Genomic DNA, 20,217 nt, shown 5'->3' with positions numbered 1-20,217 from the left:
TTCCCAGGAGCTGCAAAGAAGATGCACTCAGATGTTGTCCTGTCTCTATATCAGCCTGCACATAACTTGGATCTGTCTCCATTACCTGCACATCTCTTTGACCACCTCTGGCACCTCCAATGTCACCAGACATTTGCATCTGAACACCTCACTCCTGGCCTCCATCACCATTACTTAGCATGGGAGCTGAGACAAGGAGCTGACATGCAGGTGCCTATTTAATGCAGACCTGCACTGAGGCAAGAGGAATCCCACCTCCTGTGGGTTTGTGGTGGGCATGGGAGGGAGCTGAGTCCCCTTCCAGCCCCAGGACTACAATCCCAGCATGAGATGCCTCCATGGACTCAGCTGGCTCCCTTCCCTCAGCAGGGCTAAAGGAGATCCCTGCCTGTCACTGTCTGCGTGTCTTCATAATAATGGCACAAGAGAGTGGCAGCCCAGGGAAGTGGTTGAGTCACCCTCCTTGGAGGTATTTAAAAGACACAGTGTTTAGGGACATGGTTTACTGCTGGACTTGCTAGTGTGAGGTTCACGGTTGGACTTGTTGATCTTAAGGGTCTGTTCCAACTCAAATATTCTATGATTCTCAGAAAAGTTGATTCTTGGACCTAAGTCTGTCTCTCAGCAGAGCAATGACCCTGCTGGAAAGCAGTGTCTCTCCCCAGGTGAGGGAGGGAACATCAGTGATTGCTTCAGCCTGTTTCCCAGCAGGTTCCCCTGGAGCCCCAGGGACACCTGGAGGGAGCCCAGAGGGGGCAGAGAAAGTGCTGCCTTGGGCTGGTCCTCTGCTGCTGAGCTGGGCTGCGCTCCTGGCATGGAGGGAGCTCCTGGCAAGCGGGCAGCGCTGCAGAGAGACAGCTCTGCCCAGGAGCAGGGCTGGGGGCACTGCCTGCAGGCATCGAGAGGAGACCTGCAAGGCAGAGAGAGCTTAAAGGCAGTGTGGAGTGGGAGGATGCTGAGAGCTCACTGGGGGAGAAATCTTCACAGCCCTCTGCATGGTAAGTCTGTGGGTGCAGGGCAATAGAGCTTCAGTTCCTGCAGGGATCTCCGAACACTGGCACAGCTGACAGTGTATGGGATCTGGCAGGAGGACTGTCTTGGTTTCTCTGGTGTAGAGGAGAAGGATGTGCTCCAGAGCAGGGCTTCCCTGCTGCGCTGTCAGAGGGACAGGGCATGAGGACTGCCTTCTCCTGGCACCAGCTGCAGGGCTGTGAAGCCAGGTGTGCATCCAGGGGTGCCCAGGGCTGTCCTTCAGAGCAGGGTCCTGGTGTTTCAGGGGCTGAGTGGTGGAGCAGGGACTTTGCTGCCTGCCAGGGTCAGCACTCAGCCTGTGCAGGGAAATCCCCATGGCAGTGTGGGGAGAAGCTGTGCGTGAAAGAAAAGACCCTTGGAAGGGCAGAGCAGCGTTCTTCTGCTGTCGAGAGGGTGCTGCATGTGTCACGTTTGCTCACAGCTCCAGCTTAGCCCTGGGCATTTCCAAGGGGACTTTCAAGAAGAATGTCAAGGCAGCATTCTCCTGAAAGGTAAGAGTCTTTGCTTTGAATTTTTATCATCCTGGTGTGGGTGGGCAGTGTGACATTAAAATTTATTTGTCCCCTCTAGAGAAGGCACCGAGATTCCAGTTGTCCTTAGGATTTGTCTGAGTTGCTCCTTAGCCCCTGCACACACAGAGATGCCCCTTGGCAGTGCCCGGCTGCCAGGAGGGGTCTGCATGTCAGAGCTGAGCACACAGCGGGTGGGATGGGGTCTGTGAGCAGAGACAGGGAGGAGACAAGGGGACGGAGAAGCAGCTGCTGACAGGGACAGCTCCAGGCAGCAGAGACAGGGGCAGGGAGTGAGAGGGAGCTGCTCCCAGCAATGCCATGGGAGGGGGGGATTCAGGCACCTCCCTGCCATCAGTGGGGAAAACCCATGGTCTTTGCTCCCACCCAGCAGATCCTCTGCCCTTATGGCCATGGGGACTCAGTCACCTTCTCAGTGGCTTAGCCCTGAACAGAAGAAATTATCAAATGCCCTACCATCTGTCCCTCTCCTGCCTCCAGCAGCAGCAGAACTGTAGCATTTGTGCATTTTCTTCTTCCTGCCGCTGCTCCTCTTTTTATTGTCACTGGACTGGGGTGGGGGCGTGGGATTCAGGTGTACTTTACAGAGCAAGGCTGTTGTCTTGCCATGCAGATTTGTCCATGGGAGTTAAGTGTCCCAATCCCCTCCTAATTCCCAGGCTCCCAGTGATAGAAATGACAAAACTCTCCTTTCAGGACACCCCATCTTTAGGACATGTGCTTCTTTCCCTGCCAAAAGCACTCCTTAAGTGAGGGTGGGAAACTAGAACAAAATATACAAAACAAAATACCCTCAGCTCTTCTCTGCTGTTGCCTGAATTGGGAGTGAAAATGTTGAAAAGCTCTTTGATATAACAAGTGGATTTTATGTGTATATCAGCCAATGTCCCCATTTACCTCCTGCTCTAGGGCAGGACTGACTCCTCAGGAGCTCAGAGCAGAGCCTGCTGCTCCCAGTGGCGCCCTCAGTCAGCACCACCAACAACCCATGAAATGGACTGCCAAAGGTCTTCCTGAAATACGAGACAGCTTCAGTGGGGTTTCTTTGTGAAATGCATCAGCTTTTGCTCAGAGAAGTCTCTTCTAACTCGTCACTGTCTTTCCCTCTTGAACAGTGCCCCATGCCCGGAAGAAGCTGATGTCCAACAGCAGCTCCATCACTGAGTTCCTCCTCCTGGCATTTGCAGACACACGGCAGCTGCAGCTCTTGCACTTCTGGCTCTTCCTGGGCATCTACCTGGCTGCCCTCCTGGGCAATGGCCTCATCATCACCACTGTAGCCTGCGACCACCGCCTCCACACCCCCATGTACTTCTTCCTCCTCAACCTCTCCCTTCTTGACCTGGGCTCCATCTCCACCACCGTCCCCAAATCCATGGCCAATTCCCTGTGGGACAGCAGGGTCATGTCCTACTGGGGATGTGCTGCACAGGTCTTTTTCTTTGTCTCCTTCATCGCAGCAGAGTATTGTGTCCTCACCATCATGGCCTACGACCGCTACGTTGCCATCTGCAAACCCCTGCACTATGGGACCCTCCTGGGCGGCAGAGCTTGTGTCCGCATGGCAGCAGCTGCCTGGGCCAGTGGGTTTCTCTATACTCTGCTGCACACGGCCAATACATTTTTGCTACCACTCTGCCAAGGCAATGTTGTGGGCCAGTTCTTCTGTGAAATCCCCCAGATCCTCAAGCTCTCCTGCTCATGGTCCTACCTCAGGGAAGTTGGGTTTCTTGTGCTTAGTGCCTGTTTAGCATTTGGTTGTTTTGTTTTCATTCTTTTCTCTTACGTGCAGATCTTCAGGGCTGTGCTGAGGATCCCCTCTGAGCAGGGACGCCACAAAGCCTTTTCCACATGCCTCCCTCACCTGGCCGTGGTCTCCCTGTTTGTCAGCACTGGCATGTTTGCCTACCTGAAGCCCCCATCCCTCACCTCCCCACTTCTAGACCTGGTGGTGGCAGTTCTGTACTCGGTGGTGCCTCCAGCAGTGAACCCCCTCCTCTACAGCATGAGGAACCAGGAGCTCAACGATGCCCTGTGGAAAATGATGAGCAGGTGCTTTTCAGAAGCAATTACTTGCCTGTTTTCTTTTGCAGAGCATTTATAATGTAAATCATTATAGGCCCAGCCTGTCTTCTCAGGATATTGTTGTTGTTCCTGGTGGGTTCTTTGTTCTGATAATGTTCTGCACAATGAAATTTTATGATTCATCCCACTTCTAATTCAATGTCTACCTGTAGAATTTGACCCAGAGGCTGTGTAAAAGAAGCGCAGTGCTCTCTCTGTATTTCAGCATAATAAACACCCTGCAGTGACTTGTTTGCCTGAGATCCTTCCGCTCAGTCTTGGTGAAGCTGCAGGGTATTGATTTTGTGCAGAGGGGAAGGGGAAAAGAGACTTAGCACAGCAAAACTGAGAGGGAGCACCAGCGCTTGGTCTTTCCAGAGCTGCTCTCTTTCCACTCCCACAGTGTCCTTCTGAGCCCCTGGGTTGGTGTAAGGCCTGAGTGCTCTGGCAGCTGGGTCACAGTCCTGCTGTGTGACAGGACACTCAAGGGAGAATCTTGGTTCTGAGGAATTGCTCTATTTACACTGGCTTTGTCACTCTATGCCCTGCCCCGCTGACAGTTGGGACCAGGGGTTCCCTCAGCTGCCTTCCCTGTGCTGACAACACATTTAGAGAAGCCCTTCTGGGTGCCCTCCCCATGCATGGCCATTTCCAGCCACCGCTGAGCTCTGGCTTTGCTGGCTCCATCCCTGCGCCCACAGGCCAGGTGTCTGTCTGCCTGCCTCCTGGGCAGGCTGTTCCCCCTCCAGCCTCCCTGCTCTTCCTTCTGCTGTTGGACCTCCTAAGTCAGGGGGGTCCCTGTTCATCCACGCTGACCTCTTGCCAGGCCCTGCTCAACTCCCTGTGCATCATCAGGCTGTCTTCTTCCTGGGCTTTGAGGATGTTGTCCCTGAAGATACAGGAGGGACTCACAGCCCCTTTGTCCTCCAGGACAGTCCAAGCAGATCCTCAGCTAATGGAAATCAGCTCTCCTGCAGTCCCTCACTGTCATTCTCCTAGTTGTCATACTTCTCCACCATCTCATGGTGGTTGCAGCCATGGCTGCCCTCCTCCTTCCCATCCCCAGCCAGATCCACCCTGTCTGTCAGGAAGAGACCAGCCCTAGACAGCTCATTGAGTGTCTCTGTCAAAATGCTGTCTTCTGCACCCTGCAGGAATCTCCTGGCTTGCTTGTGCCCAGCCCTGCTGCCCTCCCAGCAGACTGTGGGGTGCTTCAACTTGCCATGTCATCGAGGACCTGTGACCGCGAGGCTTCCTCCAAGGCAAGGCTTTGTGCACGCCAGCCTCCCCTTTGCACAGAGCTCCCCTCCACCTCCTCACCCTCCGCCTGCCTTCCTGAGGAGCTGCACGGTCCACTTAGTGGACTCGTGATGGTTCGTTTGCTACGATCTCGAAAGTGCAAAATTAAGGTGACCAACACCAAAGGGGATAGCAATAATCACACAGTAAAACTTTATTGTATTGTCTGTGAAGAGGCACGCGATAGTTAGAGATGGGTGAAAGAAAGGAGAAAAGTAAAGTTTAGAGAGAGGAGAAAGAGAAGTTATAGCTACCACCGCTGATCTCAAGACGTCCTAACGGTCCCGGGTCCAACTAATGCTGCGTCGTCGATCGTCATGGTCCTTGGTGGGGAAGCTTCCAATTTCCGTTGTTCAGAAGTCATCTTTTATGCTTAGTAACACACCTTGCTCCACCTCTGCCTCAGGAGTCTCCGCCCTTCTCGAGCGAGGCTATTACGCAGGCACAGGGTCAGTGTCCGAGGCGTGGTAAGTCTTGGAGGTGTGTTTTGGTATTATAATGAAGCAAAGTTCGTCTAAAGTTCATGATTTCTTCATCGATGTTATGGTAACAATTGCAATCCATCCTTTTTGGACAGTAGCTGTGCAGTTATCTTTAACGGAGCCTTGTACCACGCGTTCTGTTCTTGGGATCGGCCACTGCACTCCAAACAGGCCGTTGTCAGATAACGTACTGTTCACGTTCCTGATGACGATGTTGAGACAATGCTGATTTTCTGTCCGTACTGTTCATGTTCCTGATGATGATGTTGAGACAATGCTGATTTTCTGACCGACTCCTACAGGAGCCCTTGGCACCCATGGCTGCCCTCCCACCACTCCAGCTGTCCCACCAGGGCTCTGCAGTCCCCGTGGGGTGGGGGAGCACATTGCTGCCTGCCCAGCAGAAACGAGAGTGCTGGTGAGGGGAGAGGAGAGGCAGGTAAAGGGGAAGGGTTGTGGGAGGTTGTCTGGGAGGTAACTCCTGTTGCCAGAAGAGGATGATGCAAGGAGAGGCATGGTAGGTGGGAGGTGGATTTTGAAGTCACTTCTTTGGAAACAACCCAATTGGCCAGGTGCTGAGTCAGGCCCAGTGATGTCACCTGGAGTGTTGGAAAACCCTCCCAGCAGTGCTGAGATCTTGGGAGAGGGGAGATGCAGAGGAAGGTGAAGGTGGCATGGCTGGGAGGTGGAGTGTGAGGCCATTTCTCTTGCTGCTTGACTTGCAGCATCACAAATCCCAACGTGGCACAGATGGCAGCTCATTCAGTGGAGAGGGGTAGAGGTAGGCAGAGCCAACATGGTTGGGCTGTTGCTTGTGATGTTACCTCATGACAGCAATGTGAGTGGCCAGGAGCAGGCAGGCATCATGGGGTCATCAAGGACACCAGCTGGGAAGACTACAGACAGATGACTGATGACTGGGCCCTTGGTGAGGCCCTGCCCTGGGGTGAAGCTCTCTGTATGTGACATGGGAACTTATAGGGCATGGCAGGAGAAATTGCAGGATGTGACAGAGAAGAGCGTGAGAAGGGACCAGCAGTATGGGCAGCACCCTGTGTCCTGGCTGGGTCTCACAGGTGGCTGCAGATGTGAGAAGTGGCCAAACTGCACAGAGAGGAGCACCGGGGACCTTCTGGGCAGTCTTGTCTTGCAAGGCCATCAGTGCCTGGGGAAGCCATCAGGGATGCCCTTGAAGTCCCAGAGGGCATGTTGCAAATACTCTGATCAAGAAATTAGAATTTGATTATCTACAAGAGTTAGGTTTGATTAAGAAGTAGAAAATTGTGAAGCATAATGTATAGGAGTGTTAAGTTTGAAATGTAGTCGTGGAAACTTTAGGAACTGTGTTCTGTGTTACCATAGGAACCTTAGTATTGTTAAGTATGAAGCTAACCATAGAAACTTCACCAGGAACTTACTGGTTTTCTTATGTTTTGTTTCAAGAAACTATGGAAACTGTCATGGACACCAGTTTGCTGCTTGGAAACGGCCTTACCCTTCTCATCTCGATTTGAGTATCGAGGATTGCAATCAGTAGAGCTAAGTGAAATACACCAAAGATTGTTTTTAAATAAGAATATTGATAAGGTGATATAATCAAAAGACCAATCATTATAACTGTCAAATGTAAGAGCGACCATAGTATGCATTTTTATGTAAAGAGCTTATGTAACAATGACTTGACAGAAAAAAGTTTATAAAAACTGATGAATTTAATGTTAAGCTGGACATGCCTTTGGAGGAGTGATCCCCCATGTCCCCAGCGCTGCAAGTGCCTGCTTCTTAACATCACATCGGTGTTAAGGAGTTTTACTGCAGATTTTGGTAACTGGCATAGGTATGGTGTCCAAACTATCACATTTGGGTACAAATGGAGAAAACCTGAGACCATTGTGCAAAATCTAATTGGTGAGGGTTATGAATTGTGGGGGAGACTGGGGCAGAGAAAGGCAAGGGTCAAGGCATATTGTGGAAGAAGCAGCCTGTGCACGTTTGGGAAGGAGAGGGATGCAAGGGCCCAGGTGCCTGTGGGGAGGTGGCTGGTCAGTGCTGGTCTGGCCAAAGCCTGTGCCTGATCACCATGGTCTGTCCTGCTTATTCTACTGGTTTCAGTTGCAGTACTGTTAATTAACTTCGTAGTAACTTCTGTGGGGCTATGTTTTAGGTTTGTGATGGAAACAGTTTTGCTAACACACCAATGTTTTAGTCATTGCTGAGCAGTGCTTGCACAGCACCAAGGACATCTGGTGTGCAGAAGAGGGGACACAGCTGGGACAGCTGACCCCAACTGACCAAAGGGATCTTCTGTACCATAGGATGTCACACTCAGCAATAAAAACTGGGGGAACAAGGAGGAAAAGGGGAGGGTTCAGAGTGATGGCGTTTGCCTTCCCAAGTAAATGTTACGCTTGATGGAGCCCTGCTTTCCTGGAGATGGCTGAACACCTGCCTGTCGATGGGAAGCAGTGAATGAATTCCTTATTTTGCTTTGCCTGAGTGCACAGCTTTTGCTTTACTCATTAAACTGTTTTGATCTCAACCCATGAGTTTTCTCACTTTTACCTTTCCCATCATCTCTCCCATCCTGCTGTGGAGGAGTGAGCAAACAGCCGCGTTCTGCTTAGCTGACTACCGGGGTTAAACTACGACATTTATTAAACTCTGCTCCTGGCTTTTTTCTGTGTGAGTAGACTCACTGCTGTGTGTCTTTGGGCATGAATGTGTGTACATGCTTTGCTGGTCAATTCTAATGTACGGATCGCTCGCGGAACCTTTGCACCCCATCAGCCTGAGAGGGGAATGGGATGGGGCCCATTGTGTTGCTCATGGTTGTGTAAGTGCTGCTGTCAGTGTGGTGGCTGTCAAGGTGCTGTTGCCTCTTGGAGGTGTTCTGTGTTGGATTGGCTGTGTCCATCTTTGTTTCCTTGCAGATACCCGGATTTAGTGCTTTCCCTTTGGTTGACACCGCCTTGGGCCATCTCTCACTCTGTGGGGCTCCAGTCAATGCGCCCCCAGGAACATGCGGTCCATGCATATCTCACAGGCTCTGTAGGGAGCTCCAGATTCCTCTCCTGGAGGATGTCTTCTGCTGTGTCACACGTTGGGCACGCATTGGAGAGCTGATTTCAGTTAGCTGAGGCTCTGCTCGGACTGTCCTGGAGGACAAAGGGGCTGTGCGTCCCTCCTGGATATTCAGTGACAATGTTCTCAAAGCCCAGGAAGAAGACAGCCTGATGCTGCGCAGGGAGTCAAGCAGGGCCTGGCAAGAGGTCAGCGTGGATGAACAGGGACCCACCTCACTTACTTAGGAGGTCCAACACCAGAAGAAAGTGCAGGGAGGCTGGAGGGGGAACAGCCTGCCCAGGAGGCAGACAGACACCTGGCCTGTGGGCGCAGGGACGGAGCCAGCAAAGCCAAAGCTCAGCGGTGGCTGGAAATGGCCATGCAAGGGGAGGGGACCCAGAAGGGCTTCTCTACACTTGTTGTCAGCACAGGGAAGGCAGCTGAGGCAACCCTGGTCCCAGTGGCCAGTGGGGCAGGGCATAGAGTGACAAAGGCAGTATAAATACAGCAATTCCCCAGAACAAAGATTCTCCCTTGAGCGTCCTGTCACACTGCAGGACTGTGACCGAGCTGCCAGAGCACTCAGGCCTTACACCAACCCAGGGGCTCAGAAGGACAGTGTGGGAGTGGAAAGAGAGCAGCTCTGGGAAGACCAAGCCCTGGTGCTGCCTGTCAGTGCTGCTGTGCTGAGACGGTTTTCCCATTCCCCTCTGCACAAAGTCAATTCCCTGCAGCTTCACCAGGTTCTCAGAGGAAGGATCTCAGGCAAACAAGTCACTGCAGGGTCCTTTACTGTGTTGAAATACAGAGAGAGCACTGCGCCTCATTTACACAGCCGCTGGGTCAAATTCTAGAGGTAGACAGTGAATTAGAAGTGGGATGAATCATAAAATTTCATTGTGCACATTATCGCTAGAAAAATAAAGAAAACACAACCGCCACCACAAACAGGAATCTGAGAAGACAGGCTGGGCCTGTAATAAGTTACATTATGAATGCTCTGCAAAAGAAAACAGGAAAAATTCTTTCTGAAAAGCACCTGCTCATCATTATCCTCAGGGCATCCTTGAGCTCCTGGTTCCTCATGCTGTAGAGGAGGGGGTTCACTGCTGGAGGCACCACTGAGTACAGAACTGCCACCACCAGGTCTAGAACTGGGGGGGAGATGGAGGGGGGCTTCAAGTAGGCAAACACTGCAGTGCTGATAAACAAGGAGACCACGGCCAGGTGAGGGCGGCACGTGGAAAAGGCTCTGTGGCGTCCCTGCTCAGAGGGGATCCTCACCACAGCCCTGAAGATCTGCACGTAAGAGAAAAGAATGAAAACAAAACAACCAAATGCTAAACAGGCACTAAGCACAAGAAGCCCAACTTCCGTGAGGTAGGCATCTGAGCAGGAGAGCTTGAGGATCTGGGGGATTTCACAGAAGAACTGGCCCACAACATTGCCTTGGCAGAGTGGTAGTGAAAATGTATTGGCTGTGTGCATGACAGCATAGAGAAACCCACTGGCCCAGGCAGCTGCTGCCATGTGGACACAAGCTCTGCTGCCCAGGAGAGTCCCGTAGTGCAGGGGTTTGCAGATGGCAACGTAGCGGTCGTAGGCCATGATGGTGAGGACACAATACTCCGCTACGAACAAAAAGGTAAAGAAAAAGACCTGTGCAGTACATCCCGAGTAGGAAATGGCCCTGCTGTCCCACAGGGAATTGGCCATGGATTTGGGGAACAGTGGTGGAGATGGAGCCCAAGTCGAGGAGGGAGAGGTTGAGGAGGAAGTACATGGGGGTGTGGAGGCGGTGGTCGCAGGCTACAGTGGTGATGATGAGGCCATTGCCCAGGAGGGCAGCCAGGTAGATGCCCAGGAAGAGCCAGAAGTGCAAGAGCTGCAGCTGCCGTGTGTCTGCAAATGCCAGGAGGAGGAACTCAGTGATGGAGCTGCTGTTGGACATCAGCTTCTTCCGGGCATGGGGCACTGTTCAAGAGGGAAAGACAGTGATGAGTTAGAAGAGACTTCTCTGAGCAAAGCCTGAAGTATTTCTCATAGAAATCCCACTGAAGCTGCCTCTCCTATATCAGAAAGACGTTCAGCAGGTCCCTTTCATGAGACATGCCTGGTGCTGGCTGAAGGTGCCACTGGGAGCAGCAGGCTCTGCTGTGGGCTACAGGGGAGTCAGTCTTGCCCTACAGCAGGACGTAAATAGGAAAACAGGGTGATCTTATATTAAATCCACTTGTCACATCAAACAGCTTTTCAGCACTGTCACTCCCAATTCAACCAAAAGTGGGGAAGAGCTGAGAGGATTTTGTTCTGCTTTCCCCACCACACTTAAGGAGTACTTTTGGCAGGGAAAGAAGCGAATGTCCTAAGGATGGGGTATCCTGCAAGGAGAGTTTTGTCATTTGTATCACTGGGAGCCTGGGGTTTGCTCAGCTGTGTGGTCTGTGTTCTGTGTGTTGTGTCCTCTGTGTGCTGTGTGCTCTGTGCTCTGCTAGGAGCCTGGGGTGTGATCAGCTCTGCCCTGCAAACCCCCCCCGGCAGCCAAGCACTGCCCAGGGACATCTCTGTGTGTGCAGGGGCTAAGGAGCACCTCAGACAAATCCTAAGGACAACTGGAATCTCGGTGCCTTCTCCAGAGGGGAGAAATAAATTTTAATGTCTCACTGCCCACCCATCCACAAGGATAATAAATATTCAAAGCAAAGACTCGTTCCCTTAAAGGTAAATGCTGCCTTGATATTCCTCTTGAAAATCTATGCCTAAGCTTGAGCTGTGAGCAAACCTGACCCACGCAGCACGCTCTCGACAGCAGAAGCAGGCTGCTCTGCCCTTCCAGGGGTCATTTCTTTCACCCACAGCTTCTCCCCACACTGTCATGGGCAGTTCCCTGCGCAGGCTGAAGTGCTGAACCTGGCAGGCAGCAAAGCCCCTGCTCCACCACTCAGCCCCTGAAACACCAGGACCCTGCTCTGAAGGACAGCCCTGGGCACCCCTGGATGCACACCCGGCTTCACAGCCCTGCAGATGGTGCCAGGAGAAGGCAGTCCTCATGCCCTGTCCCTCTGACAGCGCAGCAGGGAAGCCCTGCTCTGGAGCACATCCTTCTCCTCTACACCACAGAAACCAAGACAGTCCTCCTGCCAGATCCCATACACTGTCAGCTGTGCCAGTGTTCGGAGATCCCTGCAGGAACTGAAGCTCTATTGCCCTGCACCCACAGACTTACCATGCAGAGGGCTGTGAAGATTTCTCCCCCAGTGAGCTCTCAGCATCCTCCCACTCCACACTGCCTTTAAGCTCTCTCTGCCTTGCAGGTCTCCTCTCGATGCCTGCAGGCAGTGCCCCCAGCCCTGCTCCTGGGCAGAGCTGTCTCTCTGCAGCGCTGCCCGCTTGCCAGGAGCTCCCTCTGTCCCAGGAGCCCAGCCCAGCTCAGCAGCAGAGGACCAGCCCAAGGCAGCACTTTCTCTGCCCCCTCTGGGCTCCCTCCAGGTGTCCCTGGGGCTCCAGGGGAACCTCCTGGGAAACAGGCTGAAGCAATCACTGATGTTCCCTCCCTCACCTGGGGAGAGACACTGCTTTCCAGCAGGGTCATTGCTCTGCTGAGAGACAGACTTAGGTCCAAGAGTCAACTTTTCTGAGAATCATAGAATCTTTTCAGTTGGAAAAGACCCATAACATCATCAAGTCCAATCGTGAACCTAACACTAGCAAGTCCAGCACTAAACCATGTCCCTAAACACTGTGTCTTTTAAATACCTCCAAGGATGGTGACTCAAGCATTTCTCTGGGCAGCCTCTTTCTTGTGCCATCATTGGGCAGGACACGCAGACAGTGACAGGCAGGGATCTCCTTTAGCCCTGCTGAGGGAAGGCAGCCAGCTGAGTCCGTGGAGGCATCTCATGCTGGGATTGTAGTCCTGGGGCTGGAAGGGGACTCAGCTCCCTCCCATGCCACCACAAACCCACAGGAGGTGGGATTCCTCTTGCCTCAGTGCAGGTCTGCATTAAATAGGCACCTGCATGTCAGCTCCTTGTCTCAGCTCCCATGCTAAGTAATGGTGATGGAGGCCAGGAGTGAGGTGTTCAGATGCAAATGTCTGGTGACATTGGAGGTGCCAGAGGTGGTCAAAGAGATGTGCAGGTAATGGAGACAGATCCAAGTTATGTGCAGGCTGATATAGAGACAGGACAACATCTGAGTGCATCTTCTTTGCAGCTCCTGGGAATTACCTTTGGCCAACTGAAATGACAGCTGGTGCCCAAATTAAGGGCAATGGAACCTGTCCCTTCTCATGATGTTCAGGGTGGCCTATAGAGGTATTCCTCTGATGGAATGGAGTCATGTGCCATAGGGAGAGATCTTCTGCATCGTTTTGTATTTACTAGGTCTTGGCTGACAATATTGGCAGTTGTCTCATGCTCAGCCCCACCTTGGGTTACAGAATTCAGATCAGCTACTCAATTCACGGTTCAGATCCAGGCGCCCAGAGCTACAGGAGATGCCAGGGCTGGCACAGAAATCACAGGTCCCACACCAAAAGCAATTCTCCTTCAGGGAGGGTGTGCGACAGATAACCAAGATGGCATCTCGAATGGTATGATTTGGTGCCTTTGTGCCATTGACGGTTCCCATCAGGGAGAGGCACCAGTCACCAGATGCCATCAGAGATGCAAATTCCGTCCCTTCTTCTACCCATTAGCTGCAGGCATTACCTGATCACAAAGCACGTCACACCGGGGTCCTTCCTCACTCCCTTGATGATCCAACCAAGGAACAGCCCAAGCATTTCAACAGTGTTTCTGGGTACATCTTGCCTTCAAAGACAGCATCGTCCAAGCACAGCCATGGTTTATACCAAAACTCAGCTGACGCTCAAAAGGCAATTCAAGGGCACCAGGAGGAAATGTTGCTACTTCAGGAACAGTTAGAGAAGAAAGAGAGTTACTAGGGGACCACTGCTACATTAAGTGAGAGTAGGTGTAGAGAGATCTGACATAGCCTCTGTCCTCTTTGCCTCAGTTACCACCAGAAAGTTCTCCCAGGCCTTTGTGCTTTGAGGCAGGACTCTGGAAGGGAAAGGGGAACAACCAGTGGTGGATGAGGATCATGCCAGGGCTTACCTAGCAAACCACACCCTTACAACTCCGTGGGACCAGCGGAGCTGCAATCAAGGGTACTGAGAGAGTGGTTTTCACCAGGAAGTGTTGGTCTGTTGTGATCCCAGTAAGGCAGGCACTCAGACTCTGTGAGGCATCATTTAAAATGCTCTTCCTTAGGTCTAGCACTCTAAGGGACAATTGTACAGATAATCTTATGTCCCTTTAGATGGCTGGAACCCCAGGAGGGGTACCAAAGCAGCAAGAAGGATGAAGAGGGTGGATGCCCCCTGTATGAAGGGGAAGCTTGGATTTATGGGGATGCTCTATATGACAGGCAACAGGTATGGTTAGCTTTTGTCACTGAGGATCAGAAGAGTCAGTAAGAGTGACGTTGTGCTGGCAGTTACAAACTACTTGATCATGGGAGTGGAAAGAGAAAAGTTCTTTTGTTAGCAGCTGAGGAATTCTCCAGGTTAACGAGAAGGTGCCTATGGGGGACTGGAAGTGCCCTGGCATTCACTGGCCAGGCAAAGCAAGAGGGTGCCAACAGCCTGAAGGACTCTGGGACAACTTCTTAACAGAGCTGCTAGGCGGGCCAGTGATGGTGATGCTTACCTGGATGTGACCCTGGCCAACAAGGAAAAGCTGGTCAGGATGTGATCACCAGCGTCACCCTTGGCTTCATGACCATGAAACAGTGGGGTCTCAGACACCAAAGGGCAGTGAGGAAGGTCAGCAGCAGGGAACAGACTGTGGACTCCAGTGGAGAAGTCTTCGACTTACTTGGAGACTTATCCAGGTGGTGCCATGGGAAGCAGCTCTGAAGGGCGAAGGAGCATGAGCAAATCTGAGAGGCATGACAAGCCAGCCTCCTCCAAGCAAAGGAACGGTCTCTCCAAGTACCCATGCAAAGAAGCATTCCCCTCAGGAGAGATCTCTTGCCATTAAATGCTAACAGTCAGGAATAAGAGAAAAATCACTGGTCTAATAACTTCATGCCAGAGGTTACACACTGTGAAATTAAGAGCTACCTTGTCAAGTAAGACATGTATGAAGTCCATGTTTCCTCCACGGAAGTCCACTTTCCGCTGTGGGTCACCTTAGTGGAACACTTTCAGTGAGATACTCAGGAGAACAGGTACAAACACAATGGAGGAGTTGGCTCAAGAGACCATCAAGCAGACTACTGGAAGACAAGGCAAGCTTTAAAGCACCTGAAGCTCTGAGCAGCACCTGGGTAGCTGAGAGGTGTTTGAATGGGTAGAGACCAATGAGAGGAGGAAAGCTGGATGGACACTGGGAAATGCAGATGTCCAGGCAGTCTGCTGGAATGACTTCTTTAGAAATGGTCAGTTCAAGCAGCACATGTGGAAACCCGTGAGAGAGTGGTGAGAGTCAATACACAGGATACTAGGCAGAGCAGTGTCACGGGTGTAATGGGGAAAAATCAATATTTCTACTCCTGAGCATAGTACATGGGCTGGAAATTTCCACATTGACATCTGTAGTAGGTTGACCCTGGCTGGGTGCCAGGTACCCACCAAAGCCGCTCTATCAGTCCCCCTCCACAGCTGGACATGGGAGACAATATATAACAAAAGGCTCGTGGATTGAGATAAAGACAGTTTAATAAAGTGAAAGCAAAGGTTGCGCAAAAGCAAAGCAAAACAAATTCTGTTATTCTCTACTTCCCATCAGCAGGCGATGTCTGGCCATGTCCTGGGAAGCAGGGCTTCGGTACACATTGTGGTTCCTCCGCAAGATGAAATGTCCCCCCTTCCATCTCCCTTTACTTAGCTTTTATAGCTGAACTGACCTCATATGGTATAGAATATCCGTTTGGTCAGTTGGGGTCAGCTGTCCTGGCTATGCCCCCTCCCAAGATCTGGCCCAGCCCCAGCCTGCCAGTGAGGGGCGGGGGGAAATGTTGGAGGGACAGACTTGATGCTGTGCCAGCACTGCTCAGCAGAAGCAGCCAAAACACTGGTGTGTTTCAACACCTTTCTAGCTACCAATAGAGAGCACAGCACTACAAGGCCTGCTATGGGGAGAACTAACACCATCTCAGCCAGACCCAATACAATCACCACCCCTCTTTCCATACCATTTGCGTCATGCTCAGGTCCCACATAATTTAATACACATCGATCTTCTAACCACGCCATTGTATTTAGTTCTCACTACTGAAATCCCTTCTTACCAACACTTACAACTGAAAATGCATACTTAAACCACCTTTATACCCAACATACAGATTTATACATCCTTATTAACTACTATCCCCTGCCTTTAACAGACAGATATTCCATGGGCTTCTTCCTCTCCTCCAGATGTTCACACACAGGCTATGACTTGGGCCCCATCTGTTGAGTGCTCAGGACAGGAGAAGCAGTATGTTCGATTGTTGGGCACCAACACCGGCTTGGTTTGGGTCACCGTTGCACTTGTCTGGTTCTTTGCAAAGTTCACTCCTCTGCTGTTCAGGTCATTCCTGTAACATTACTTCCTACAACATACGACTCACATCACAGATTGTTTTTTCCTCCAAGGTTAAATGTCCTTGAGGCAGACACCAGGCCTCCCCATCCTTCTGCATTACCCACCAAGTACACCAAGCCGTGTGGCCTCTGCTAAATTTGTATCCCAATGCTTCCATGCCCCATTGCCCAGGGCTGTCAACATAGTCTTTAACATTCCATTGTACATCTCAGTCTTTCCAGATGCTTGTGGGTGATAGGGGATGTGGTACACCCACTCAGTGCTGTGTTTCTTTGCCCAGGAGTTTATGAGGTTATTTCGGAAATGAGTCCCATTGTCTGATTCAATTCTTTATGGGGTACCATGTTGTGGACACATATTTAGCTAAGGGTCGCAAGAGCATTCCAGATGCCTTTAGAAGACCTTGAACAGAATAAACAAGACGACAAAAAAAGAAAGATGCCAATTAGAAGAACACAGGTGCACATTCCAAGATAAAGGGAACTTGGCACAAAGAACCACAATTCGGCAGTTTATCTTGACCAATTAGACTGAGACAAGTTTCGCGTGTTTTAGTTAATATAACCAATTGTGTCCTAAGTTTATGCGCGTGTACAGTGTTAGTATAACCAATTATATCTTATGTTTATGCGCGTGTACAGCGTTGATAGAACCAATCATATTTTATGTTTGTGCGCGTGTACAGTGACTTTGCAGAATATGTGACTATAAGTATGTGTGTGTTTTAGCAATAAAGCATCGTCTGCTGTCTGCTCTCAAGATTACAGGCGTCCGTCTACTTCAATCTCCTCATACGACGTGACGGAGCGGGTGGCCCTGCAGAGCAGCCCCGGCGCCCTCGAGCATTTCCACATGAAGCTTTTCCGAGCCCAGCGCAACCTCTACCTGGCCGGTTTCGCCCTCCTGCTCTCCTTGTGAGTTTGGGGGGGGGGGGCAAGACTGGGGGAGGGGGTCTGGGGGTGCTGCGGAGCACGGCTTACCCTGCCTCCCGCAGCCTCCTGCGCCGCCTGGTCACCCTCATCTCGCAGCAGGCCGTGCTGGGCGCTTCCAGCGAAACGTTCCGGAAACAGGCGGAAGGCGCCAGCCAAGCCGCCCGCCGTTACACGGAGGATAACGATGCCTTGCGGAAGGTATGGCGGGAGGCGGGGGGGGGGGCGAAGGAGGCATCCAGGCGCCTCGGGCCCTGACGTGCCCCCCCCCGCCAGCAGCTGCAGGAGGCAGGGGGTGACGGGGGTGGCCCGTCATCCCCCTCCCACGACAAGAACAAGACCCTCAAGGCCAAGGTGGAGAAGCTGAAGGAGGAGCTGGCGGCCAGCAAACGCAGTACGGGCAGGGCTGCGGGGGGGCATTATGGTGTGGGGGGGCGTTACGGTGTGTGTGGGGGGCACTGCTGGTTTTTTTGGGGGTGACCCTGACACAGACAACCCCCCCCAACAGCTCTGGAGAAGGCGGAGAACGAGGTGCAGGCCATGCGGCGCCAGGCCGAGGGGCTGACGCGGGAGTACGACCGGCTTCTGGACCAGCACGCGCGCCTGCAGGTGGGGGGGGGGGGGCACCCCAAACCCCCTACGACCCCCCCTTCAACCCCCTTTCAACCCCCCCCCAACCCCCTTTCGTACCCCTTAACACCCCCTCTGCCTGCCCCCCCCCCTCCCCGGCAGCCCATGATGGCCCCTGGGACAAGGAGGAGGAGTGATGACTCGGCCACGCCCAGCCACACCCACCGGGCCACGCCTTCCCTCGCCCCCATCCCAGTTCAGGGAGTGGGGGCAAAACTTGGACAAGGTGTTTCCAGCCCCCCGGCCCTTACCCTGTGTTTGGGGACCCCCTGCTCTGTGGCAGCACTCCGGGGGGGTGGGGGGCGCGGGGGGGCTCTGAACCCCATTTCAGGGGGTCCGAGCCCCCCCTTTTGCCCCTTCCAGGGGGGGTTTCCCCAGGTGTGCACAGTGGGGGAACTCCCCCCCCCCCCAAAAAAAACACACCAGCTTCTGCTTCAATAAACATGTGGGATCAGGCCACGCTCGTCTCCACCTCCCACCCTCTCGGGGACCCCCCCCCAGCACTCCAATTTCCCCCCCCCCCAGGTCCCTTTTTACCCCCCCGTTGTCACCCAGGTACGGAGATCCCCGAGGCTCAGCCATTTTTATTGGCACCATGCACAGGAACGGGGAGCTGGGGGGGGGAGGGGGGCAGCTCGTTTGTCCGTCCGTCCAGGCCCCACGGCCATTGCAGCGTGGGGTTAGTCCGTCCCATCTGTGGGTCCCGTAAGGCTGCAGGGACAGCCGTGGGGGCCGTCTCACCGTGGGTCCGGCCGTCTCACCGTGGGGCGGGTTCCTCCACGAGCGGGGCACCCCACGCACTACAAGGCGGCGTGCAGGACCTGGGCCTGGCCCCGCAGCACTTCGAATTCCCTCTGCACAAAATCCGTCAAAGCTTTCCGCATTTCCACCTGGGGGGGAGGGGGGGGGAACGAGCCGGGCCCCGTCGAGCCGCGGGGCCGGGAAGAAGAGACCCCACAGAGCTGTGGGGCAGAACGGGGTCGTTTTGTGTGTGCCCCCCCCCCGCCGTGGGGCAGCTCCCCCAGCGCTCACCGTTGACGTAGCCTCCGCCCAGAGTCGCTCCAGGAGGGGCCGGACGCTGAACGGTCGCCCCACGACCACCGTAATTCGCTACGGGACAGCGTCAGTAACCCCCCCGCAGCCCCCCCCCCACCCCAAAGCCCACCGCCTGCCCCATAGCCAGCCGCACAGCCCCCCCCCCCCCAAAGCCACCCTACCCTGCTCTCAGTTAGCGAGGTTTAGGAATACCTCTGTGGTGCCGCTTTTGGGAGTTTCTCCTTGGAAATCGAGGCAAGAGACGCCTTTCCCAAGGTGCAGAACAAACCGCATAGACTTGTGCATACTTTCTAGGTCATGCAAATAAAGCCAGATGCCAGCCAGAGACCGGGAGCGTGTTTGCATTTCTCCCCGATAAGTCAAATGCCCTATTTTTCATGGGTTTCTCATAGGAATAGGAATCGTGAGCGGGCACAGAAGGGTTTCTGTGCTGGGATACAGGTCATTGTTTTGTCATCGCAGCTTGCACGGTGCCGTTTTGAGCGTTGACAGCGCACCGATGTTTAGCTACTGCTGAGCGGTGCTTATGCAGAACCAAGGGCTTCTCCGTTTCTCGCTCTGCTGCCCCAGCGAGCTGGCTGGGAGGGGACACAGCAGAGACCGCTGCCCCGAGCTGACCGACGAGGTACCACGGTCCGTTCCACGTAGTGTCACGCTCAGCAAGAAATTCGGGACTGGGGGAGTCTTCCCAAGGCAGCCGTCGCACCGAGATGGCTGGGCGTCTGCCTGCTGGTGAGAGGTGGTCGGTGGTTGCTGTCACGTCCGTTGGTTTCCTTTTTTATTCCCTGCGCTTGTTAAACTGTCTTTATCTCGACTCCCTTAGGTGACAGCCTAAGGAAAATGGAGCCTCCTGGGTCTCAGAGTAATTCCAGAGCTAAAGCGGCGACAGACATCGGCTCTGGATCAGATAATACGTGCCGACGCTCATCGCTGACCCAAGAAGACATGCTCCTCCTGTCCTACCCGAGGGTTTCAAATCCAACACGCTTTCTTCCTAAAGCAGGACGCTGCCTTATTTACTTGTAACGCCGTTCCTACGCTCCTTGAGATGCGGCTAGAGGTGGGTTACGCAGACCATCAAGCCGCCGTTTGGGAGCACCAGAGCCTTTTGGGTACTGTTTGTCACCACCGTTTGCGTGAGAAGGGAACTAAAACACAATAGACGGCGAGAAATTTAACCTGCCGTGGAGATAGCTACGGTGAGCAAGTCCGATTTTGTGCTTTACAAAGCATCATTTTTAAAATTCAACCCTGAGTTTTGCAAGTGTAAACCCTTATTTTTATAATGCGAGCCTCAATGTTAGGGCAAAAAGCATCAATTTAAAAGACCAAAGCCTACTTTGGGGGGTGCAAACAGTCATTTTTAAGGTCCAGACCCACATATATGGAGTACAGAAACTAATTTATTAGCTCCAAGGTCTGTTTTTAAGGTTCAGAGACTCATTTTAAGGGCCCAGAGCATCATTTTTAAGCCCCAAAGTCTGATCTGGAAGGACCAAAGCCTCATTTGTAGAGTCTAAATCCGAATTTATAC

General features: G+C 52.8%; 1 non-coding gene across 1 annotated transcript; it reads right to left on the bottom strand.

Moving 5' to 3' along the window:
* Positions 1–19,534: 19,534 nt before the first annotated feature.
* LOC128138519 (small nucleolar RNA SNORD45) lies at positions 19,535–19,619 on the bottom strand. The gene has a single exon (XR_008234057.1). It is a non-coding gene; the product is annotated as a small nucleolar RNA SNORD45 (small nucleolar RNA).
* Between the last annotated feature and the right edge of the window lie 598 nt (positions 19,620–20,217).

The sequence above is a fragment of the Harpia harpyja genome, unplaced genomic scaffold (genome assembly GCF_026419915.1).
Source record: "Harpia harpyja isolate bHarHar1 unplaced genomic scaffold, bHarHar1 primary haplotype scaffold_52, whole genome shotgun sequence".
NCBI classification, from domain to species: domain Eukaryota; kingdom Metazoa; phylum Chordata; class Aves; order Accipitriformes; family Accipitridae; genus Harpia; species Harpia harpyja.
Note: the sequence above shows the minus strand (reverse complement) of the source record. Positions and strands in the feature narration are given on the sequence as shown.